This window comes from Erpetoichthys calabaricus, chromosome 2 (genome assembly GCF_900747795.2).
Source record: "Erpetoichthys calabaricus chromosome 2, fErpCal1.3, whole genome shotgun sequence".
Lineage (NCBI taxonomy): Eukaryota > Metazoa > Chordata > Cladistia > Polypteriformes > Polypteridae > Erpetoichthys > Erpetoichthys calabaricus.
Genome location: NC_041395.2, coordinates 35919875 through 35946819, shown reverse-complemented (window position 1 = coordinate 35946819; position 26945 = coordinate 35919875). Strand labels below are relative to the sequence as shown.

Below are 26945 nucleotides of genomic sequence, written 5' to 3'. Positions count from 1 at the left end.
TTTCAAAATGTCTTCTGGTAACACTTTAGCCTGTGGCTAGGGTGGTGATCACGGCAGCTGATTACTGAAATGTTTGTTGATTTACCTATTCTGACTTTCGAGAATTTCTTTACTAACCTACTTCTGATGAAGATTTGAGCTTTGATACAGTAGCTGAGGTGAAATTCACATTCTGCATAAGTTAGTGGAGTAGACTGTGTGAAACCTACACTAAATTGCACTTCCAGAGCCTTGGTGTGAAGAGTCAATTAAATATTATTTTTTAATTTATTTTTAAACATGTAACCATCCATCTTCAAACTCTCTTGTCTTTTCAGTGTTATGAAGCTGGCACCAATCCCAGTAACAGTGGGTGTAACCAAGCAAACCAACCCTGGAGAGAGTGATAGTCCAATATAAGGGTTTTTCTGGACCCTTTTGGTGTGTGTGTTTCCTGTTTTCCTGATTATAAGATCTATTTTGAGCATATGGTAGATTTTAAAGTTATCATTGATGTAACCTTCACTTAAATATTTTAGCTTTGTATATGTCAGGCCTGGATGAAGAAGAAGTAGTCCCAAAATGCTTTGACACAAGAGATAATGGCAGTAGACATTAGAACATCCCGTTGACATCGTGGCTTTACACCTGTTTGATACATAACGATAAAGTGTCTTAATTGAATTATGAAGAATTACCTGAGACATTTATTATTTGAAATGTGAAATAAGAGTATAATATAGAATTTTTTGTGCTAAGATATAAATTGTTGCAAATCCTTGTGTTCAATTTAGTGATGCTCAATTATACAATTGTTGGAAGCCATTGAGATTGATTTAATGATCACTCTGAATTTGTATTTTCAAGGTTGAATGGATGTTCCTTCTCAATATAAGGATATTGAATCTTATAAACTCAGATAGATAGATAGATAGATAGATAGATAGATAGATAGATAGATAGATAGATAGATAGATAGATAGATAGATAGATAGATAGATAGATAGATAGATAGATAGATAGAACTTTATTTGTCCCCAGAGGGAAATTTGGCTTTTTACAGAATCTCAATGAAGAAACAAACAAACAAACAAATACATAAATACATACATACATAAATCAATCAATCAATCAATCAATCAATCAATCAATCAATCAATCAATACAGGATGACTATAAAGTAAGAAATCTGAAAAGAAAGAAAAGTTCTGACTGGGCTATCTCAGTCCCAGTGAGGCATTATGCAGACGTATTGTTGTTGGTATAAAGGAGCCCCCATAGTGTTTTCTCACATACTTATACTGAATGATTTGTTGTCTGAAAGTTGTCTGTGTTACTGTGTCAGAGAGAGGATGTGCAGCATTGTTCATAATGGCACTTTTTAAAAAAAATTTTCTCCTTTCCTACTACCTCCAGCACATCATCTGTGTCTACTCACATTATTATTTTCTTTTTTTAACTCATTATTGTCCCTAAATTGCCCCATCCCAACATTTTTTGGAATGTGCTGCAGACCCTCAATGGCAAGTGTATAGTAGATGTATATTTACAAAAATATGGTGACTAGACTAAAAATTGATTTACATGTCAAAGTGAATTTTAAATGATTGCTTTCTGTTTTTATTTGCATTTTTATACCGTCCTAACTTTTTTCAAGTTAGGGTTGTATTTCCCACTTTTGAGTAAAGACCAATTTATATTAAAATACGAAAGTATGATGTTGGGCTGAATTAAATAATAATAACAATATATAAAGAATTATAATGACAACAAAACTGGTTCTGTCTTTTCAACTTATTTTTATACCTGGTGTGGTTTAGTGCTTTTAGCACTTTAAAATACATTTTCAGACATCAGAATTACTCAGTTACAAGGCAAATACATTTTCAGCAGTTTTGAAAACATATTTTAAAGTCGACAGGTGTTTTTCAATGTCTGTTTTTTAAAATGTTTCAAGTACCTTAACATCCTGTTGTTGGGTGGAGAGCAGAATGATAAAGCTAAACCTCTGACATTTAGCTATCCAGGAAACTGCAGAATGAGAGTTAAGCACCTCGCTCTTCTCTAAGGTAACCTATTTTATAGTATAATCTTTTATGATAAATTCTCATTTTTGGATTTAACCCTAGTGATAATTTTCGCATTGTATTGAAACATATCAATATTTGTGTTTATTTTTGTTTCAAGAGTGTAAATATGCTATGCCTTTTCTCCTGAAAGCGATGTTATTTCCTGTCTAAAAACACATTTGTCAAATTAGTAAATATGCACATTCTTATCTGTTCTTATTGAGTGGACTGTAGTAGTTTTAATGTCATTTAATAATGTCATGAGTAACTCAAATCAGAATTAGAAGATTAGTTAACAAATGGAGGAATTGTAAGAATTTCCTGTGGGCAGTTGTGTTTTATTAATTTCATTGCTGGAGTTATGTTGCCCTGGTTAACAGTTCAGGGTGGTTTCCAGCCTTGGACTCGATATTTCTGGGTTAGGCTGCAACCTAATCTGAGACCCTTTTTTTTACATTAACAAAGTGTGAAAAATCTAGATATTTTGTTTCAAGGGTCCTTTGATTTATATGAACAACCAATTAACTTCAGTCAGATTTAACTTTATAGTTTTCTGATTTTGTAATTCACACTTACTGCAGAAGTGCCATACTGGTGTGAATTGTTTCTGCCATTTAATATCTGTATCCAGTGTCAGTAGCCCAGCATCAAAGGGACACAATGCCTGCAGGCTTTTGTACCATGTCATTAACTATTTTGAAAACATCAATGGAATGTTCTCTGATCCACAGTTTACTAGCAGCTCTTGAATGTGAACTTTCTCTCTTTTAATTGTTTTTAACATTACTGATGCAGTCTACCCATTGTCAATAACCTCAAAACTTTAACAAGAAAGTGAGAGCAAGAACAACAAAAAGGTGTCAGTGTGGTTCTTCAGAACATTGCCATAGGGGAACAATATATGGTTCCCAAAAGATCTATCTACATTTAGGTTCTGGAAAGAACCATGAACAATGAACAAATAGTAAAAGATTTGTGAAATACCAATATGTCTTAAAGGGAGTCTTGCTGCATATAATAACACAAGCAAGTTTTCTTAATCTGTTAGTGTCCTGCTAGGTAGTCTACAATACATTAAAGATTTCAGTTTTTTTCTGCATAAAGGAAGTTTTTCAAAGCTTAAAGAACCAAATTCTGGGCCATTCCCAGAATGAAATTGTGCTTTTTTCACCTACGATGAACCACACAATTCAGTAAATAACCATAAAGTGCCATTAAAGAATCAATATTTTTAAGAGTGTATGGTGTCTGTGTGATAAAGGTGTGAAAAAACTAGCATTGTTGTTTGCATGTTTGTTTGAGAATGTTGTTTATTTCAGAGATTGCAGACTATACATTTAGGCAAAGTGACAAAGTGAAATTAAGAAAAACCACTAGAAAAATGCCTGTGGGGCTCCAAAATCACTGATCAGTCATTGAATTCATTTTGCTTGTTCTTCTTGTTTCTCCGTAGTGTTTCACTAGTTATTTTGGTATTCAGTTATTTGGTATACTAGTTATTTGGTATATTGATATTTTGGTATTCAGATGAGGTGGCTCAGGCACCTGATCAGGATGCCTCCTGGACGCCTCCCTGGTGAGGTGTTCCGAGCACGTCTAACCGGGAGGAGGCCCAGGGGAATACCCAGGACACGCTGGAGGGACTATGTCTCTCGGCTGGCCTGGGAACGCCTTGGGATTCCCCCGGAAGAGCTAGAAGAAGTGGCTGGGAAGAGGGAAGTCTGGGCATCTCTGCTCAAGCTGCTGCCCCCGATACCCGACCTCGGATAAGTGGAACAGAATGGATGGATGGATGGATGGATGGATGGATGGATGGATGGATGGATGGATGGATTTTGGTATTCCTACCAGATTCCAAAAATATGCACATTTAGTTGACTGGCATGTCTAAATTGGTCCTGTGTGAACAGTGAGATGGCATGGTACATTTTATAAATTTAAAGTTGGAATAAATTAAATAGATAAAGCAATACATACACATCTACACTGATGAGCCCAAACATTTTGACTACCTGCTTAATATACTGGTGCTACTCCACATGCCACCAAAACAACTCTGACACACCAAGGCATGAACTCTACAAGACCTCTGAAAGTGTCCTGTGGTATCTGCAACAGGATGAAGGCAACAGATCCTCTAACTACTTTAAGTTGCATGGTGGAGCCTTTGCAGATTGAACTCGCTGTTCCAAAACATCCCACAGAGACTCAATTGTATTGAGATCTGGAGAATATGGTGGCCAGGATAACACTTTGAACTCATTATCCTGTTACTCAGACAAACCCAGACACAGGGGGTGCAACTCAGACCATTCCCAAACAATCTGTGCAGTGTGGCAGAGCATATTATACTGCTGGAAGATTCCACCTCCACTGGGGAATACTGATGTTTTGAAGGAGTTGTAATGTGTCTGAGAAAGCAGACTAGTGTAGACAGACAAATGGTCAGAGCACCAACCAGGTTGCCCTGTTTAATTAATAATAATAAATATAGCTGTACAGCATTAAAAATTGAAAGCAAATGTGACTACTATCAGCCTTACTCTAAATTATTGCTGACAATGTGTGAGATCTCTGTCCTTCTCATATTAGAGCATTAGAACAATCTACACGAGAACAGGCCATTCAGCCCAACAAAGCTTGCCTGTCCAATCCACTAAATTCTTCTAAAAAAACACCAAGTCTAGTTTTGAAAGTCTTACTGTCTACCACATTACTTGGTAGCTTACTCCAAGTGTCTATGGTTATCTGTGTAAAGAAAAACGTCCTAATGTTTGCGCAAAATTTACCCTTAACAAGTTTGCAACTGTGTCCCCATGTTCTTGATGAACTCATTTTAAAATAATAGTCTTGATCCACTGAGTTAATTCCCTTCCTAATTTTAAACACTTCAATCATGTCACCTCTTAATCTTCTTTTGCTTAAACTGTATAGGCTCAGCTCTTTTAATCTTTCTTCATAATTCATCCATTGTAGCCCTGGAATCAGCCTAGTTGCTCTTCTCTGGAGCTTTTCTACCACTACTATGTCCTTTCTGTAGCCTGGAGATCAAAACTGCACACAGTACTCCAGATGAGGCCTCACCAGTGCATCAAAAAGCTTGAGCAGAACCTCTTTGGACTTGTACTCCACACATTGTGCTATATAACCTAACATTCTGTTTGCCTTCTTAATGGCTTCTGAACACTGTCTGGAAGTTGACAGCTTAGAGTCCACTATGACTCCTAAATCCTTCTCATAAGGTGTACTCTCGATTTTAAGACCTCCCATTGTGTATTCAAACCTATAAATTTTACTTCCTATGTGTAATACTTTACCTTCTTAATGGTTGCCCCCATGTTCTCATACACCCTACAATCCACTTTGGAGTTAATAGTCTCATATGCCTTATAAGGCTGTTTTTCCTTTGCAGCTTGTTTTTTTTAACACTTTATTAACCCATCATGGAGTTTTTAAAAATTTTGTATTAATTCCAAATTTAGGTATTTACAGTACCTGTCCTGCATTACATGTAAAACATTTTAAACCTGTTCCACTGCTCCTTTACTGTCTCCACATTAAAAATCTTATCCATCTATCCTTCTTAGACTTTGCCGCATCTGCTCAAAATTTGCCCTATCAAAGTTAAACAATTTTAGTCTTTGCATTTGCACTCTTACAAAACACTGAGAACTGTATCATATTATTGTCACTTGACCCTAATGGTTCAATCACCTCTACACCCTTAATTCTATCTTGATTATTACAAAATACTTAATCTAGACAGGATTCACCCCGTGTTGGTGCTTTAACATGCTGTGTTTAAAAACAGTCACTGATTACTTCTAAAAGCTCCTGCTTTTGTGCTCCTCCATTTTCAAGGTTATCCCAGTTAATATTCGAATAATTAAAGTCCCCCATGACTACAATATCTCCCTGTAAACTTGCCTTTTAAATATTACTAAAAGGATGTGTGTTGAAATTACTCTCTGCATTGGGTGGTCTATAACAGGGGTAGGCAACGTCGGTCCTGGAGTGCCACAGTATGTGCAGGTTTTTGTTCCAACCCAGTTCCTTAACGAGAACTCAATTATTGCTGATGAAGCACATATTGCTTAAGTGACATTTTGATGCTTCATTTTAGTGGTCTCGCTTGTTAAGGTTCTCCAACCTTAATTGCTTATTTCAATCTTAAACTGCTGCATTCAGTGTTTTAATTGCTCCTTATTAGCAATAAGATGTAAAAGACAAAGCAGCCAGCAGTTCTCCAGCTAGCTTTTTTCCAATTACATCTGTGTGTGTTCATCATGCACGGTTTGATTTAATAAAACATTTAATAGAAAAATGTGACAGACTGAAAATGATCTGTTTTAGGCTTCAAATCATTTGGATGATATCCTTGGAAAGGAAAAAAATCTACGATATAAAAGCCTTACATTGCACAGACTAACAAGCTATAAAATTAAATAAGGTCTGAGATTGGCAATGATTGGTTTCTAATTAAGCAATTGGGTTGAATGAAAACCTGTAGCCACTGCGGCTCACCAGGACCGACATTGCCTACCCCTGTTTTACATCTTATTGCTAATAAGGAGCAATTAAAACACTGAATGCAGCAGTTTAAGATTGAAATAAGCAATTAAGGTTGGAGAACCTTAACAAGCGAGACCACTAAAATGAAACATTAAAATGTCACTTAAGCAATATGTGCTTCATCAGCAATAATTGAGTTCTCGTTAAGGAACTGGGTTGGAACAAAAACCTGCACATACTGTGGCACTCCAGGACCGACGTTGCCTACCCCTGGTCTATAACACCCTCCTAAAATAAGGCCTCTTTCCCTAATGCTTTCCTGGCTAACTAAGACGGGGCTGATTGACCAAATGAGGATTTGCATTTAAATTCTGTTTGACATAAATGGCAACCCCACCTCCTTTTCTGTTCTCTCTGTCCTTCCTAAAAATGTGTATCCCTCTGTGTTATACTCATCCCCATGTTTGTTATTTAGCCAGATTTCAGTTATTGCTGTAATATCATATTTATGTTTTTCTAAATACAACTCCAACTCACTTGCCTTATTTTTGATACAGCTTGCTTTAAGGCAAGCTATTTTTAATGTGTCATTCCTTCTACATTTAAATGTTGGGTTAGAAATATATTACTATGCATTTTTATTTCTACACCGTTGTTTGTCCCTCCACAAATAGTTTTAAACCAACCCCTCCATTAAACTCCCCGTCCATTATGTAGGTCAAATACTGTCCCTGTTCCTTGGTAGCCTCTTTTTATATCATTGGTGCTGGGAGGGTGTGGGCAGAGGTAGGAATTGCTCTTGGCTGGCCATTCAATGCTACAAGGGAAAGGGAAGATAAAGATAGTGTTAGTGCCTCCTCTCGTCCCAGGGTGGAACTGTTAATCTCACCAGTGCCTGGAAGATGGTCCACAGGCACATATGCGAGGCAGGGTGTTACCTGGACTGCAATGATATTTAGGTAGGAGGTACATGTCAAATTTATGCTCACATGAATATCTTGACAAAGCATCACACCTTGTCCACTGACTTTTCTTCTTCCCACAGTGCTTCATGGTGATATCTCTTCCCCAGGTAAATGACACACATAAATTCCCGGCCATCCATATGGTGCAAAACAAAATGTGATTCATTGGACCATTAATCCAAAGTCTAGGTCTGATGCTTGTGTTCCTGTTTTGGGTGCTTTTGAAGGTGGATAGGGGTTATCATGGGTACTCTGACAGACCTGTGGCTGTACAGTCCCATACTCAGCAGGAATTGATGTATTCATGACATACTACTCCTGTAATCATCATTAAAATTATGTGCAGATGGTACCACTTTAAACCTTCTGTTGGATCATACTAGATGGGTTAGCTTTTAGTTAACCTCACACATCAATGAGTGTTGTGCTGTGTTCATATGCATTTGGACAGAAGGTAAATCCAAGATGCTGAGTTGGGAATTCCATGTAAATACTTTTCCAACTCAGAAATACAAGTCAGACAATTTATAGAAAATAAAGCTACCTAAATTATCAATTGTTTAAAATAAAACATACATATAATCACCTAGTTAGCCTGAAATGTAACTTTTGGATGAATTGCATTTGGAGTGAAGTAATACACATTGAATACATTTACATTGTTCTCTATTTCCATAACAAAATGTTGTTTCAATAAATCATTTGCAACTTCTTGTTTCTCTAAATAGTCTTACCTGAAACTGAAGTGAATGTACTCAATTGGGAAACTGAAATGTTACAACACGGAGCTCTAAATAAGCATGTGAGACCAGCATTGGCCTCTCAACACGCTGTCGGTGGTTCATCATTGTTCCCTTCTTAGGTCTGTGTCATTAGGTACTCAAAATGACTAACTGTGAGTACTCAACATGCCTTGCTGTTTTGTAAATGCTCTGACTCAGATGTGTAGCCACAAAGATTTGTCCCATATCAAACTCACTCAGGTCTTTACACCTGCCAATATCTTCTGCTTTCAAAACTACAACTATGAGTACCTAATGTATTGGTTAATATATCCCAGACCTTGATATGCACCGTTGTTGCAAGATGGTCAATGTCATTCACTTCATCGTAAGTTTTGGTTCATCAGTACATATTGTGAAAGAAATAGCCAGACACACAACAAAGGTTTGGGGCAGCCACCCATTTAGTTTCCCTGTCTGCAAAAGGCTTAAATCTGCATACAGTGTTACAGGTTAGAGTCCAAAACAGAACTGCTCAAGTATGAAGGATGGAGAGTTTTTATGATGGTTCAAGAGATGTGATGTCATTGGAGCTGAACTGGAAGTGACGTCCTCGGACCGTAATTGTACACAGGCAGAATTTCTTGTGTTTGATGTGCGGACAGAAAAGAGAAAGGTTTAGTGCAACCCGCCACTCCCTGGCATGCCGTGGAATTGGTGTTTTCTGGTCCCTTTGGTTGACTCCCAAACGCACGTGTGTGACAATATATATACTGTATATATTTAAGGATATGTATGATTAACTAAGCAATAAAAATGTAATTTCTTGAAGGCTGCCCAGTTGTACAGACGTTCAGGAAACCCAAAACAGTTTTCCTTATCTAAATATACATCCATGAAGAACTCCAGATTTGATAATCAATATGAACCAACTAGGGTCTTTGAGATCTTATATCATTTATTTAGGATCTTATCCACTATGTTAAATTGTATATATAATTGAATGCAAATTTTTGAACTAATAATGTAATTAAATTATTTAATTAAGAAATGAATACTTGATCTAAACTAGGCCATATTCAGATAAAAGAAACAACGGTTCTCCACATATTCCATGTATTCTTTAGATGATTTGATTTATTTAATAGAAAAATAAGAAAGAATAAAATTTGGTTCATACTCAAATGTTAGGGGACCCATAACTTTATCCTCCCATAAAGTGACACAGTTTGTGCCAAGAGAGACAATAATTAGGAAATTATTGAAGACATCAAGAGTTTTGGAAAATGTAGTGTAAGGGTTTCAGGAAATATTGAACCTGAGCAAATTGTTGTTTCCATTGCCCATTTATTTTTATATTCCAATACTGTTTTTAAACAAATACTTTCTTTGACTGTAGGCTTTATTCTCTGTAAAAGTAAATACCAGTTTCAGTTACATAAAGATTTGATTATAACGCTGAAAAGTTAAAGAAGTTCAATAGGATTCACAAATTTTTCAAGCTTCACTATGGCATGTTTTTTATATTATACTCATGATATTTAAAAGCATAAATACTTAATTTCACAGAAATATAACCCTTCACATTATGTTTTTACAGCAATGAATGAACACAGAAACATTCAATGGCTTGAAGCTGCCATTGGCATGACCATCATTGCATTTGCTGCGCTCATCGTCTTTATATGTTGCTGCTATTTCCGGAAGAAAATAGGTAAATCCTTGCATTTGAAATCATGTAAGATAACTACTTCATCTTCATGTACCCCTTTCATTTTATGAACCCCTTTCTGTTGATATTTGATGATTACGCAACTACTATTTAAATTTGTAAAATATGTCTTCAGCAGTGAAAACATTGATTTCTGGTTCCAAATATTGCTTCTTATAGTGTTAGCAATCATTCACTATATAACAAATAATTTACATATTAAAAATTCTTAAATAGGTTTAACCTGATTCCAGGTCATGGAGGGTTGGCTGTATTGGATGCAAGGTGGAAACCAACCCTGTAGAGGGAGCAGCAGGAGCAGGAGCAGGTCGCGCACAATAATTCATCTCACATAACTATCCAAATAAAGTTTTCAAATTAGTTTGCTCTTTGTGTCATCACTGTTTTGAGAGTATTTTAGGCAAATGGAGATAAAAAGGTTATATGATTGTATTGTTTAAAGTTCTGAAAGGAATTAGTACAATAGATCTCAGATGTTTCTTTAAAATAGATTCTTCAGCAAGAATATGGGGACATGGTTGGAAACTTTTTGAGAGCAGCTTTCTCAGAAATGTTAGAAACACTTCATACAGAGAAACATAGACACATGGAATAAGTTATCAAGAAGCGTGGTGGAGTGTAGGACTTTAGAGGCCTACAGAACTCAACATAATGTTATTTTAGAAAATCTAGTTGGATAGGATTGGTGAGCTTGTTGAGCTGAATGGCCTGTTCTCTTCACAATTGTTCTAGCTTTTGAATAACTGCTTAAGATTTCTAATAAGAGTAAGGAGTACATCAGTTAGGCTGATTTGTGTTTTCTGTTAACTAAATTATGTATTTTATGTTTTGGCAATGTGTTATATGGTAGGACAAAAAAAATTACTGTACTCTGTACATGTAACAATGCTGCTACTACAAAACTGTTACTAGTACTGTCCTAATTCTGATACTAAATTACAAGTAACATTTAATAAATATTTCAAAAGTCACAGACAGCAATTAAAATGGGTGCAACTTGTTTTTCTGAATCCATTTTTAGTTCTGTCATGGTGGCAACCCCGATAGTTGGAATTCATTTTAAATTTACAAATTTTCACAGATTACAGTCAAAAGCACAGGCCAAGAAACTTTGACATAGCATTCATTCCACTATGATTAGCACTTCTCGATTATAGTTCCATGAATTTGGGTTTTCATTTCTGGCACTATCACTGCACTTAGTTCACTTTTTCTCTACAAATCCTTATAGGCCTCTTCTGGTTAATCCAGTTTCCCTTCTACTTTCTGAAAAACTGTGAGCTAGGTTAATTGGCAATTTATAGGAATACTACACCCATTTATTTGTGTTGCTTACCCCATGTACTTATCAGTATTCGGCAAGATAAAAAAATTGTCGGATTTTAATGCAGAATTGAGCCAATTGTGAAGCCAATTGTGACCAAAGCTGTGCAACGGCATATGATGTGAAAAAGGTCCATGAAATTAAAAAAAAAAAAAATCTCTTGTTACTCGTGTTGTTAATTCCACATGTCCATTATACAGTTGTATGCAACATGCATGCTTTTTTGCTAAAATAATGATAAATATATACTTCTGAAATAATCAGCACACATCATAGACAATAAACTAAAGCCTTCTGGGATTGACATTTTGAATTAAACACAGTACTCTTAACCAGCCAAGAGTTCAATTCAAAGAGTAGTTTTAGTTTGCTGTTTATGATGTGCACAGATGATTTCAGAAATATATATTGAACATCATTTTAGTAAAACAACATGTGTTTTGCACATTTTGAACATTCAACTCTAAAATGGATATGACGATTATGTAACATAAGAGTAACATAAGATTTATTTTCTTTTTTCCATGGTTATTTTTCACATTATTTGCCATTACACAGGTTTGGTCAGCGTTGGCTTCTGTTATGTCATAAGCTGTTTTCCCTCCAATCTGCTATAAAATATGAGAGTAAACATTTTTCCTGGCCACCACTACAAACAACTTGGGATAAATAACATAAAAAATACAATTTTTGGGTGGAATATTCCTTTAAACTGTCTTAATGTGGGCGAATTCATGAATATGTTTATTAATAGTTTCTATATTGGGTCGGCTCTCTAAACATTTTACCAGAAAAAAGTGGGCACAATAAATGTGGAATATACAATTCCTAAAAGATTTTTTGGTGATTTTAATCCTTTATTCACCATATGTAATTTCTTGTATTAGGAATTTGTCATACTCCAACTTACTCTCTAGAGACACACACAGAGTTTTGGTGTCAGATCACAGGGTCTGCTATTTGTACAGCGCCCGTGGAGCAATTGCAGGTTAAGGGTCTTGCTCAAGGGCTCAACAGAGTAGCATTCCTTTTGTCACCACCAGGATTCGAACTGACAGCCTTTGAGTTTACCAACTGAGATCCTTTAGCCAGAGAACTACCACTCAAGTATGGGTCAGCACAATTTCCTTACAGCTCAATTCCCAGTTCGGTCACTGAGTCAAACTTAAAAGTTTTTATGTTAACATTGGTGCTCTGGTCACTGCACACATCTCAATGATGTGAAAAATTTGATTTATCAGCAACTCTACTGACACAGTGGGTTGTGCATATAAGTATGACCAGTTATGGGATGACAGTCTAATCCAGAATTTTTTCCTGCCTTTGCACCCAGTTTATGCTTTACTTCCTCACAAGTCTGTTCTGAAAAAAAATCTGAAAAGTGGATGGAGCCCTGAGGAAGAACAAAAACAAAACACAATGAATATCTAGAAAACATAGTGCTGACCACTGTCTGGCAGTATATGAAAAGAGTGGTGCAGAAACAAAGTTCTGAAAGAGACCTCTGTGGGCATAATTGTTAGGAATGTGTGGCAAAGCACACTCTACAAGTATAATGATAACACTAATTCACTTGAAATGTCATCGGTCACATGAATTACAGTTTTAAACAGAACATCTTCTGAGAAGAAGGTCTGTTTACGTCCTCTTTCTTGACTTATTCTGTGTGGTGCTACTGAAAACCACTTCCTGTTGCTGTTTGATGTGTCATCTTGATATAAACAGCCATGCAGACAGTGATGTCACAATAATTATATGCAGATGCAATTGTGGAGGTAGAAAATAAACAAATGGGTGATCTTTTGTACATTAGAAGTTAATAAGATGGTGGAAGAGGATCATTTCCTGAAAAGGAAAACATATTGCAGTTTTCCAAAAATACAGATATTTACAAAACGAGTGCCTTGGCTTGAATTAGGTGTGACATACTGCTAGGTTCTGAAAGTTGGTCTAACTTTGTCTTGAGAAGACTGAATGTCAGCTTCGAGGTCAAATGCTGACTTCTCAAGCTGCTGACAGCTTGTTACCATTGCTTATCCATCTGGTTGCCGGGGCCAAAACCCCAAATATGATGTGAAGCCCCCTCCATCAACACTGTCTGGTTTGTTCTAACTATCTGGATTTTTGAGACCCATTACCTTTTTTCCTGGAGGCAGGGCTTGGAGCAAGTAGGCAGAAATGATAGACTTCAGTTGTGTAAGGCTCTTTAATCAAATATCCATCCATCTGTCCAGCTATCCATCCATTCATTTTCAAACTTGTTTATCCCGAGCAGTGTCTCAGAGAAGCTAAAGCTCATAGTGAACTTAATAAAATAGGAGATTTTATGATTCTAAATGTATTTGTAGTTCCAGAGAGTTCATATTTGTAACATATCTTATTTGTGAATTACCTGAGGCCTTGGGTTGGGATATATGTAAATTTAGAATTACAAAAACTGGCTCCTCAGTGTTTTTAATAGTGATAATTATGTGTTTTAGGCTTTGGGTCTATCTTATTTATTTGTTTATTTTTACAGATGCATGTGTCGATAGTCTGCACAGTACCAAAAGTCATGAGCATGGAGAGATTAAACAGGTAAACCAGAAAAGAACTTTACGTTTTATGTAGGATTATCTAACAAATGATCTATTTTACGTTTATTGATTTATACATTTCATTAGTGTAATCATCAGGAAAAATATGCATTTCATTATGTTCTATCATTTTAATTATTTTTTTTATTTTTTAATTAATGATTGGCATAGAAATTCTCTTTAATGCATCCAAGCTATGCCTGTCAAGGCTACTATTTCTGAGCTTCTTGGTGTCTGTAGAGCAGAATTCAATGTGTGACAATCAAGATCCCAGCTTTGCAGTGGATAATCCCCACCAAGTACGTGAGATAAATCTATTACATAATAGATATACTTCATACATAATGAACCGGTATTAAAATTCAATTTTAAATAACTGGTGTATATTCCTAATAGATAGCTTTATGTTATGCAGTTTCTAAGGCTATGTCTATACTACTATGTTTTCACTTAAAAACAAAATGCTCCTTGATGACACTAGCATTATCACATTGCTTACAAAAGTATTTCAGCCCACACTAAAATGATCAAAAACACATATGGCATAAACGTTCGCCTACACTGGGCCCATGATGGAACGATAATACCATGGACCATGAGATGAATCATAAAATTGTAGTGACTCAAAAATTATTTGCCTTTTGCTCATTTATGCAGCATTCAAACTATACAAAATACAATTTAAATGTTTGTGTATATATATAAGCAACACAACAAGTGCCATGGAATGCAACAACACTATATCTGCTGTGTTGAAATATAGTTTTCTTCCATGAATGGTGCACAATCAGAGAATGAGATGTTGTAATGAGCAGGATCCATTCAGGGAAGGGCTATATAATAAGCATAAACAAATCAGTCTACACTTTTAAAAGTTTATGTTTTCACACATCCCCCAACAACCTAACGTTTTCAGAAGTAGATTACTGTAGTAAATGCCTTCAAAAGTCTCAGTTTTTGGTAGTTTTGTGGGTAATGTGAATGAAAAGTAAAAACAGCATTTGTAAATGAAAACGCAGTAGTGCAGGGATGTAGTCAGCCTCCCAGATGGGGTTGGTCTTCTTTACAAAAAAATGGACTTTTTCTTTTTTAATTAGCTTACTATTTTGTTCATTTTCAATATATGTTATGTATTTCCTTAAGAAGTTTCTTGTGAAAAAGTTAAGGATACATATAAGGATTAACATGTTGAAACAGTGAAATTCGTTTTGTACTAGCAGCTACCCAGCGCTACCTGGGTAAGTTATTTTAATACAGAACCATCTAAATTCTGTAAATGGTGATGCTTTAAGTGTACCCCACCCAGAGATAATTTCAATTAATTTGATTTATTTCAAGGCTCAAAATAAAAAAAAACACTGTCCGTAAAACTCACTGTACTAAAAAGGACCCCAAGTGCAACCAGTCAAAATTTTGGAGTCCCAAATTTTCGACTGTCTTTTCCTGAGAGGATGTCTGCAGAGCTTTGTTGAGATTGGACCAAAAGTGTAGATCTGTATAAAGAACAAATAAACATAGACACACTCCCACTCACACTGTGCTTTATGTATAAATTAATTTAAAAGCAAAGTGCAATCAATGTTTTTGTTTATAACTTGATCAAATAAATAAATAAACCCTGTAAAATACAGTAACTGTAAAACAGCACAATTTTTTGATAACATTACAACATAGTACTGTTATACTTTATTAACAGTGTAATTTTCCAGCTTTGTTTTCTTTATGTGTTTTTTCAAAATGTCTTTATGGTTGGCCAGTGGTTATCTCATTGAAGACAAGTCCCCCGCGTTCACAGATTCACTGTTGTCTCTGACTCCACTACACTGCCTCTACAACTGACAACAGCAGATGTTTCAAGTTCAATGCTTGTTTTCTGATCAATGTGACTGAGAACTGACTGTTAGGTGTTAAAATAGACTGGAGAAAAACCTCGACTGTTTTGAAAGTAGCTTAATGAATTAAATAAATAATACAAAATTGGAGTATACTGCAATGATGCTTCTCATTTAATAGTCAAAAACAGCTGCATTAGTTCGGCCACCTCTTACCTTGGTCTTAGTTATGCTCTGAATTAAGAAAACGTTACTCTTAATGGATTTGCCTAACATAAAATAAAAAACAATTTATCCTATTCCAATCTTTTTCAACATCAATGAGTCTATCCTTCACCACATTCAAAAGAAAGAAAATTTAACCTTGCGAAAATTTTGCTGCCAGTCCACTACAAATTATGGAGGTGGTGTCTTGATTTCATGGTAAGGCTTTAATGAAAATGGAAAGTCCCCTCGACATTTGGATTTAATATCTTATAAGAAAACTGATCTGTTAAAAAATAAAATACATCTTCCTACCTCTTTTGCAAAGCTATTTAATCTTGAACACTCTCAATTCAATGTTTTTGGGCATAAAGCAAAAAAGAAGGGCACACATACACATACAGGGCTAATTTGGAATTACCAGTTCACCTAGCCAGACTTTTTAGTAATTAAGACATTTTAAAAACAATGTCTAGAACAGGGGTAGGCAACGTCGGTCCTGGAGTGCCACAGTATGTGCAGGTTTTTGTTCCAACCCAGTTCCTTAACGAGAACTCAATTATTGCTGATGAAGCACATATTGCTTAAGTGACATTTTAATGCTTCATTTTAGTGGTCTCGCTTGTTAAGGTTCTCCAACCTTAATTGCTTATTTCAATCTTAAACTGCTGCATTCAGTGTTTTAATTGCTCCTTATTAGCAATAAGATGTAAAAGACAAAGCAGCCAGCAGTTCTCCAGCTAGCTTTTTTCCAATTACATCTGTGTGTGTTCATCATGCACGGTTTGATTTAATAAAACATTTAATAGAAAAATGTGACAGACTGAAAATGATCTGTTTTAGGCTTCAAATCATTTGGATGATATCCTTGGAAAGGAAAAAAATCTACAATATAAAAGCCTTACATTGCACAGACTAACAAGCCATAAAATTAAATAAGGTCTGAGATTGGCAATGATTGGTTTCTAATTAAGCAATTGGGTTGAATGAAAACCTGTAGCCACTGCGGCTCACCAGGACCGACATTGCCTACCCCTGTTTTACATCTTATTGCTAATAAGGAGCAATTAAAACACTGAATGCAGCAGTTTAAGATTGAAATAAGCAATTAAGGTTGGAGAACCTTAACAAGCGAGACCACTAAAATGAAACATTAAAATGTCACTTAAGTAGTATGTGCTTCATCAGCAATAATTGAGTTCTCGTTAAGGAACTGGGTTGGAACAAAAACCTGCACATACTGTGGCACTCCAGGACCGACGTTGCCTACCCCTGGTCTAGAACATTGAGGTGGCATCCAATACTAGTAGATTTTACTTTGTCTGGGAACATTATGCAATTCGCAAATGTGTGAGCAATGACTGCATATGTATAAAATAATGTAATTAAACCCAAAATTTAAAAATTAGTTATTTATTCTTCCACTACATAAGCTTTAGGAAGTGCATTTCCATCAATATTCTGTTATAATTAAGTATTGAATAAAACTATCTGTTATTAATATCTTTTTATGATTAAAATGGCATTGAACTTTGTGCAGCTTCTTGGAAAATTGTCATTTTTGTAAAGAAATGTCTTTATTTTTCTAAAAAGTCACATAGTACTGAAACTGAAAGTTTCATACGATGTCCACATTTTGTTTATATGTAAATTGATTACGTTATTAATACCCTTTAAGAAATCACAATTATTGCTTTCTTTACCTACCCAACATGGTAAATAAATTCACGTTTGTGCTCCTTCATAAGTGAGTTTAAAATGATCACTCCAGTTCATATGCACCACATTAGTATTCTGTGCATTTCTATGTTTCCTGTACAACTACAATTGCGCTATTTCATCCGATAAGAATAATGTTAATTACTACTAGTGAATATACATTAGTGCATATACAGTAGATTCAGAAAGTACTCACACCCCTGATTTAATTTAAAAATTGACAAATTTGCCATTTTTGCCCATCAGTCTACAGTTAATATCCATAATGACAGGGTTTGCAAATTTAATAAAAATCTAAAACTGAAATTTCTCATTCATGTAAGTATTCAGACCCTTAATTCAGTACTTTCGAGAAGTCCCTTTGGTAGAAATTACAGCTTTGAGTGTTTTTGGCTAAATTTGCACACCTAAATTTGGGAGGGTAATCCCATTCTTCTTTGCAGAACCTCTCAAGCTCCATTTAATTGTTGGGAGGCTTCTGTACACCTCCATCTTCTGATCTCGCCACAGATGGTCTATGGGGTTTAAGTCTGAGCTTTAGTCGGACCACTCAAGAACAGTCAGAGACATTTTCCAAAGTCACTCCGGCATAGATGCCACCACCACAACCACCATGCTTTACCATAGTGAAGTTATTAGGCAGGCAATGAGCAGTTCTTGCTGTTCACTAGACATAGTTCTGCCCAAAGAGTTAAAATTTGTGTCATCAAACCAGGGAGTCTTTTTCCTCCTACTCTCAGAGTCCTTAAACTGTGATATGACTTTTACTTAAGTGTGGCTTCCATCTAGCCACTTTACCATAAACACTTATTGATGGAGTGCTGCTGAGATGGTTGTCCTTCTAACAGGTTCTCTCATCTCAAGAGAGGTCTTCAAATCTGTATTAGCGTGACCATTTGGTTCTTAGTCATCTTCCTGACCAAGGTTCTTCATATCTGGTTATACAGTTTGACCGGATGGCCAACTCTAGGAAGAATTCTTGTGGTTCCAAGCTTTTTCCATTTCTCAATTATTGAGACCACTGTGCTCCTCTGAAAATGTAAAACTTTACAAATGGTTTTATACCCTTTCCCTGATCTATGCCTCAGCACAATTTGATCATCAAAGTTTACAGAGAGTTCCTTGGATTTCATGGCTTGGTTTTAGTCCTGACATGCAGTGTGAATTCTGGAATTGTGCCCCTTTTCTTAACTATGTCCAATCAATGCAATTTGCCAAAGATGGACTCCTGCTAAGTTCTAAACACATTTCAAAGAGAATTAAAGTGAACAGGATGCACCTGACCACAAAGTAGAGTGCCACAGCAAAAGGTATAAATACATATATACATGAAAGATTTCAGTTTTGGCTTTTTACTAAATTTGCAAAGCTTTCTGAAAACATGTTTTCACTTTGTCATTAAAACAGTAAGTACTGTTTCTAGTATCCACCATCATCCAGTCTGTCCATTATTCCTTGATTCCAACTGGGACATATATTACAATGCAGCTTAGTGCACTAATGAGAACTGGCACCTCTTAAAAGACCAGACCAGACTTCAATTGACTGTACTGGCAGGTTTTCTTAGTGTACCAGTGAGTACTAGCTACTCTTTAGAAATCTTCACGGGAGACAAACCACCCCTCTTTCCCAACTATTGAAGCTGATTGAATGTCACTATATCACTGTAAATACAGTACTGCCAGTAATTTCATTGCACTTCAAGCACTGAACATGTTTATAATAGAATAACCTTAAGTAAAATACTTTAAGTATTTCCGCAGCAGAATAATACAAAAGCAAAAAGAAACTGTCATTCTTCACCCTGCGACACAAAACAAATTGCTAAACTTGAATGAAATGGACATGTGTCACTGTGCCAAGCTCTTTTGCTGGTTATTTGGGATTTAATTCTACCCAGTCCAAACTTAAAGGGAAAGTTTTTATTTGGTGGTAGATGAGAGCTATGCATAATTAATTTTCCCCAATATTTTGCACTACACCTGTTAAAATAAAAATGCTTGTCAAAGAGGAACTAAACCAAGCAATACTCAAGGTACAATGGTGGTCCTTCCTGCTTTTGGAGCACAGGTTTTAGACATTCATATTTATACCTCAGTTGTAAATTCAAAGACTCAATACAGAGCAGAAGTGATATTGCATCTTGTCTTGTGCTTTTGCTTTACCTGTTTTGTGTATGTTATTGTAACATTTGAAGAATAAAGTAAAATACTTAAAATGTGAAGTATGCTCAGTCTATTCTACTTAAAGCAACTGCTAGCGCTCTGTCAGAACTTCTTCTTCCTTTTAATCTTTTCTCACTTCTATGTGGTGTTCATGTGCTTAATCAACCTTCTCCAAACAGCTCAGTCCTGCACCTCCTCTCCTGTCATGCCCGTTTCATTTTGATCTTCTTTTACTTTCTCCGTCCTCCTCCACTTTGGCCTCCCTCACTTTCTCTTCCCATGTACTTCCATTCCCATCACTCTTTTGCCCTCATATTCATTGCTGTCTCTTCATCACATGTACATACCACTTCAACCTACTTTCCTGTACTTTTTTTTATATCACTGTCACTTTTGTTGAACCTCCAATTGTCTAATTTCTTATTCTGATCTTTTTTGTAACTCCACACATCCATTTCAACATTCTCATTTCTGTCACATCTAACTTCCTCTCCTATGTCAGCTCAGCTGACCTGAACTACATTTTAAAAACCACCAACGACTATTGGCCACCATTAGCTGATCTTTTTGAGGCTTTGTCATTTTTGCAATACCCCCCCCAACCCTCCGCATTTAGTACAGTTGGTCAGATAAGAGAAGTACAAACTGAGTCAATACAATGCTGAGCCAAAATTAATGAAGATGTTGTACATGTTTGCTAAATGACATAGTAAAGCAAGTACACATCCTGTCAACTATTTATATACAGTATTATAAATGTTTGTAAGAAAAAAAAGAAATTAAATGTGCAAAGGAAGTGAAAAAGTGAAAGTTGGCCTTTAATTATAAGTTTAGGTCTGTATGTAGTTCTTAACTTTAACAGACTCTTTGAACAATACGTTGGACAAAAGCACTGGACAATGAAGATTTTGCTTCCTGAACACATTTGGGCATATCTAATACATTTTTCTCTATTGATCACCAAAAACACATTTAACATTTATTATTTATTTAAAATAATGACTTTTTTGCAATGGCTGGATTTCCTCTTATATTTTACGTATAAATATACAGTGCAACAAGTAAAACTGAAACGTCTGTGGTGATCTAAAAGTAGTCGCACGGCTACTAGGAATGCTGCTCAGATATACCAAGTTCTGTTGTTTCATTTGCGAATTTGACAGTCATATTAAAGATTGTCATTATAATTAAAAAGAACTGGACGTTCGATAAGCATTTGGCTCAGGAACCAAAAAGTGTGCCCGATAAAACCAGTTGTCAACCTACCTAAGATATTTTTGCATCCTTGTCATGCAAAGCTTGGACTGAAGAAAACCTTTTTTGCAAGCAGTGAACAAGGAAGGTAAAACAGTTTGAAACAGGTGATTACTCAAATACAGTATCTGATGCCAAGATTATGGAAGACATTTTTTGATAATCCATTGGTACACAAATCACACATGTCATCAATGGCAAGTGGCACAATCATCTGAGAGTTAGGCTGGAAGAAATCACATTGAAAGCAATAAACCAGGTTGTTGGGAATTTTATGGCAACTACAGAGCTTCAAACTATACCCAGCTACTTGACAACATGCTTCAAGTACACAAGATCGTGAAATGCCACATGTTGCTAAAAATTCATTTTCTGTATTGCAGTCACACTCTATCTTTTTCCTTGCTAATCTTGGTACAGTCAATGACAAACATGGTGAAAGGTTTTCCCAAGACAATGCAATGATGAAAGGGTAGTATCAGGGAAAATGGAGTCTGCTTCAAAAGCCGAGTACAAATGAAAATCAGCAGCAAAACAATTTAGCTCAATTGAATTAATACAATGTATCAGCATCAGTGAGCAATTAAATATGCTAAAGTTAATTTCATGTTTCTGCAAATTCCTACATGATGCAGTCAAGCTGACGCTGTATTCGTGCTGTGCTTATTTATTTATTTATAAAATAGCCATCTCTGATAGCAGTCACAGAGCACCGTACAAAGCAGTATCAAATTACATCAATGCAATATTACAAGAAAAACCTTTAAAAACTGAGCAAACCACTATAAACAAACCATAGGTAGCAAATAGACATATAAATATAGTAAATATAGAATTACGATAAGCAAGAAAAACTGACATGAACATCCAAACTCAGATGCTGGTCAAAAATCATGACTAAGTTACAAAGAGGAAAAGGAGTAATCATTAACTTTTGATTAATTGCCACATATAAATAAGATGGAGCAATAATGAAGGTTTCTGTTTTTTCCAAGTTTAACTGTAGACAGTTAGCAGACAACCATCAGTTAATCTCAGACCAACACATAATTAGAGAGAACAGCTTATATAGATTTTGAAGCTTAAAAGAATACAAAAATGGATATTGTACATAAAAGTTATACTAGACTCTCTCAAAAGATGTGTGCTAAAGGCTGAATGTATAAAGAAAATAAAATAGGATCAAGAACAGAACTCTGGGGTACACAACATGTAAAGAGGGGCAACAACAGATGAGTACTCCTTCACTCCAACAGAAAAATACCTACCCATTGTGATAAACAGAAGGATGGCTGGAGTCCTAAAGAAAAGCTGGGGTGTCAACAGGGCCACCCCATTTAATGCAATTGTCCAAAACAATGAAGACAAATAAGCGCTCAGTGGCGCAACAGAAATTGGGCTTGGCAAATGCCATCTTAGCGAGCCATGCTCAGTAGAAAAAGAGGCTTGTCTGAAAGGAGACATTCTTTTCTGAGAGCACTTTTGTTTTATAGTGTCTCATTACACTCATTCCACTAAAGGGGCAATTTCTTGGCACTGTGGAGACAAAAAGAGATGACATGGTGAGTGACTGCACCCCTTCTTGTCCTGGGGTGGTATTATACACCTTAATAGAGTGTGGATGGTGATCCTCAGACACCCATGCCTGACACCATTAAATAGGAGGAAAACCAGTGCAAGGCAGACCCGGAAATGCCTACACAACATCTAAGACATCTCTTTCTAAGAATATTGTGGTCTAAGTTGTCAAAAGCAGCACTTGGGTCAAAAAGCACAAGTACCGAACACTCCCCAGCATCTGTAAACATCAAAAAATCATTTGAGACTTTAAGGAGTGCTGTTTCTGTAGAATGATGTCTCCTACAGCCTAACTGAAAGGTGTCTAAAACCTCCTCTAAAAGTTTAGATAAAAAAGAAGTGTAAAAGCAGGCCTATAGCTTTTAAATACTGAAAGGTTAAGATTAGCCTTTTTCAGCAGAGGCCATGTTTGTGTTCAGCTTGTAGCTGTCTATTGTAATCACTATAAATTTTTTAGGAGGCAAAACGTTTGAAAAGAACTGTTGCCTAGTGATATTAAAGCATAGAGCACACAAATTATGCACATCAATTGAGACCATGGCCAGATTGTAAAAAAGGAGTCAGACAAGCCAGACACAGTCAGACTCCTGGAGACCTCGGCCAACCAGCTTCCCTCCCCTATTGCCATTCTAAATTTGAGTTAGTCCTGGGCCAAAAAGTCTGATGAAAGGACCCTTCCACCCCATGATTCCAGTGATCCTTATCTGAGATGAATTTTCCATTGGCAGGAAAACATCTTGGCAGTAGAGAGTGACACCAAATACCACATAATGATACTGGTAAGAGAAATAGAATAAGTGAGGTTTAGTAAGTTTATAAATATCATATTATTCATACTTTAGTACTAATGACTAACAACAGATATGCAGTATGCACAGCTGATCAGCACCTCTACTCAGGGTATGCCACCTGATGATAAATGTTGTGCTTTAACCTTCTTTTTACAACCGTTTTGGAATTATTATTTTTTGTAAATCTAGCTTCTTAGATAATAAATGAAAGCGAACCTTAGATAGAATTCACTTTTTCACAATTTATTATAGACATTTTGGGGTAATCAAGTTTAAAATAATTTTTGGCTTGCATGATTCTTTCCAGAAGTAAATGCCATTTGTGAGGAACTGATTAAATTACCCACTTCCTATTGTCAAATGTACAAAATAAAAGTTTAAATTATTTTGTCAGCTTCTGCTTTTCTGGATTACTATTGTCACATATTTATGAAACATACAGCAGATCTACAGTTCCTAGTAACCACCTGGATAGAATATGCTGAGTATTGAGTCTACTTTTGTCTTCTATCAATGAGTGTTGATGTGTTTATAGGAGGTCTTCTAGTGTGGACTGGTACAATATCCAGGAATGATGCTTGCCTTACATCTAATTCTAAGCCATACTGGCAGATTAATGAAATGGTTAATATTTATGAATGTTTATTCCATTGTACAATATGTTAATAAATTAAAAATAATTAATGAAACATAATGAAATTAATTTATTTGTACTTGAAATTGTGCACATATTTTTAGGAAGAAGAACATACACCAGAGATTGGTTCTGTGGAGTACCTGGAGTTAAGCTGGCCAGCTTCTTAGAACAAGGATCCCATAAGATTGTCAACGTGTTGCTTGTTGATTATCACATGCAATTTCAGAGCACTCTCTACATGTGACTATAATGTATCTGTAAGCTCCTCAATGGACGACCACTGGGAGACTGGATGACATCTGTTTCCATCAGAGCTTCACCAATAAGACGTTTCTACAGTCTCCTTCATTCTCCTAACATGTTCTAACACCTCTGGAACACTTTTGATTTAGTATATACTTGAAAATAAACTGTATGATGACTCTGCATTCTGGTATTTTTGAAAGATTTGCATTTTACAAAACAATGTGTTTACTTCATGATAATGGAAAATACTACATATGTTTTAAAATACCTTAACAGCTTAAGGAAATGAGATGAAAGTACTTTGTTACTTAGTTGCAGCAAGAGTCATTATTTTATCAAAGTTGTTTCCATTAGTTAAAATATTAAAGTACATAGCAGGAACTGTTACAGTTTTGATTCCCAGTCTTTTCATTGTATATATGGAGCTTGCTTGTTGTCTCTGTGGTTTTCCTCCCACATCCCATAAAGGTGTTTTTAATGGAATTTAAGGCTTTAATTTAGCCACAGTATGGATATAAGTCTGTGTGTGTGCAATGTGATGGTATAGCTCTCCTACAGAGAGAGGTTAGGAGCATGCGACTGTGCTGTTCTCAGACTCCTTGCGACCTTTAAGAAAAAGATTTAGAGCTGGATCAAGAGTGTGCTGCTACCATCATGTCTCTGTGGTTTATTGGTACACAGCTGACAGACATAACTTCATCAGTATACAGTCACATGTACAGCAATTGTTGACCTTTTCAAAATATATGTACAGGCAAATATTTTTATGTAAACACTGTCTGTAAATAAATGTGATATAGTTTAATAAAAACACAAGGAAAATTTGACTTTTCAATAATTTATTCAACATAAATATTAACAGATGTTAATGAGGAGAAACCTCTGTAAGTACATCCTTATCCTCAGAAGTTGGTATCGCTCCCTTTAGCATAGGCATAACTGCCCACTGGTCTTGGACATCATCTCTGAAATTTTTGACCGCTTCTCCATGCAAAATTCCTTCAGTTGCAAAATGTTTGTGGATTTTCTTGAGTGTACCTTCCTATTTTAAATCCCTCCTCAACTTTTCCATGGGATTCACATCAGTGTTTTGATTAGGCCATTCCATAACTCTCTATTTGCTAGCGTGCTTCAGATCATTATCACATTTGAAGGTCCATTTTCAAGTTCAGTTTCAACTTTTGGACCTAATGCCATTACTTTCCTCTCAAACTTATTTTGATATGATGCAGAATTCATGGTTGACTCTATAACTACAAGCTGCCCGTGCCCTGTGGCAGCAAACCATAACATTTCCACCACCGTGTTTCACAGTTGGTATGAGGTTCTTCTCCTAAAATGCTGCACTTGTAACTAAACAACTCTGTCTTTGATTTATCTGTCTAAAGCACTTTGTTCCAGAAGGTCTGGTCTTTGCCAAGATGTTCAATGGCAAATTGTAATCTTGCTCTAATTTTCTTTTTGGTCAGTAAAGGAATTTTGATGGCTCACCTCGGATGCAGGTCATATTTGTGCAATCTTTTTCTGAATGTAGATGCAAGCTCTTTGACACCAACTTTTGCAAACGTTACCCGCACAGCCCACAATGAAATGTTGGGTGTCATGCTTCAGCAGGCATTTCTCCCCTGGCTGGGGTTCAAAGATGTGTTTGTCTGTTTTGTTTAATTTTGTACCATTTATTTGTGTCATTGTTTATTATTATTATTATTGTCTTGGTAGAGTTCTATATTACTCTGCTTTCCCCTTTTGCATTCTTTATTGTGTAGCCTTTGTCAGAATGCCTCAAATCCCATAGACTTAACCCTATTTATAAGGTATTGTACTTTTTAACTTCTGCCCACTTTCCCTTCTACATTTATAACCTCAGGCAATTAGATAGAGTAAAAGGACAAGCAGGAGTTAAGTTACAATTTTAAATAATGCATTATTGAGAATATTCATAAAATAATAACAATAAGCAAAGTACAAGTGAATATTGGCAACCATACAACCTGATAAATGCTGATGTGTAGTTTCAGACAGCACACAGACTTTTTACTTGCATGTCTTTAGTTAAGTCATCATTTCTAGTTTTCTTCAGGACAGGCCGCACACCTGTCTCAATATGGCTACTGAGCTGTCCTTTTCACGGTAATAGTGTAAGAGAGAGAGGGAGGGGGTAAAGCAACTGAATTTATACATTCTCTGTACAAATCCTACGGCCAGAATGGCTTCTGACTCGGAACTTAAACAGGCAACTTTAGACCAATGGAATTCTGGTGTGACACATCCCCCAGTTACTGGCTTATTTTCACACCTGCCCCCAAAAAAGATTTGTTGAATGAAGCTTGCTTGCGAGGTAGTTTGGCTTTCCTGTGGGGGTTGATTGAGAGAGACCTGCAGAGAATCACTTGCCATAAAGTATCTATCTATCTATCTATCTATCGGTTTTAGGCACTTCCCCCAACCCTGTCATAAAATTCACTTCCTGAGTCAGTCCTAAACTGAACTCTTGGATTAGACTTGAAAGCATATCAATGAAATAAAACAAATTATTTATGCACTTATATACAAATTTTTAGACCACAAAAATTACGTACATTTTTATTGGTGTCTATTTGTAATGGGAAAATGCTTAGATTATGCCCTATGTGTTTTGTG

At 35.9% G+C, this 26945-nt stretch overlaps 1 long non-coding RNA gene across 2 annotated transcripts; it reads left to right on the top strand.

Moving 5' to 3' along the window:
- Window positions 1–324: 324 nt before the first annotated feature.
- Window positions 325–26697, top strand: LOC127526723 (uncharacterized). Of its 2 annotated transcripts, none has more exons than XR_007934159.1 (4): window positions 325–420; window positions 9848–9961; window positions 13822–13880; window positions 24161–26697. It is a non-coding gene; the product is annotated as an uncharacterized LOC127526723 (long non-coding RNA). The 2 variants fall into 2 exon arrangements; XR_007934160.1 differs by lacking the exon at window positions 325–420 and adding an exon at window positions 1949–2048.
- The last annotated feature ends 248 nt before the right edge of the window (window positions 26698–26945 follow it).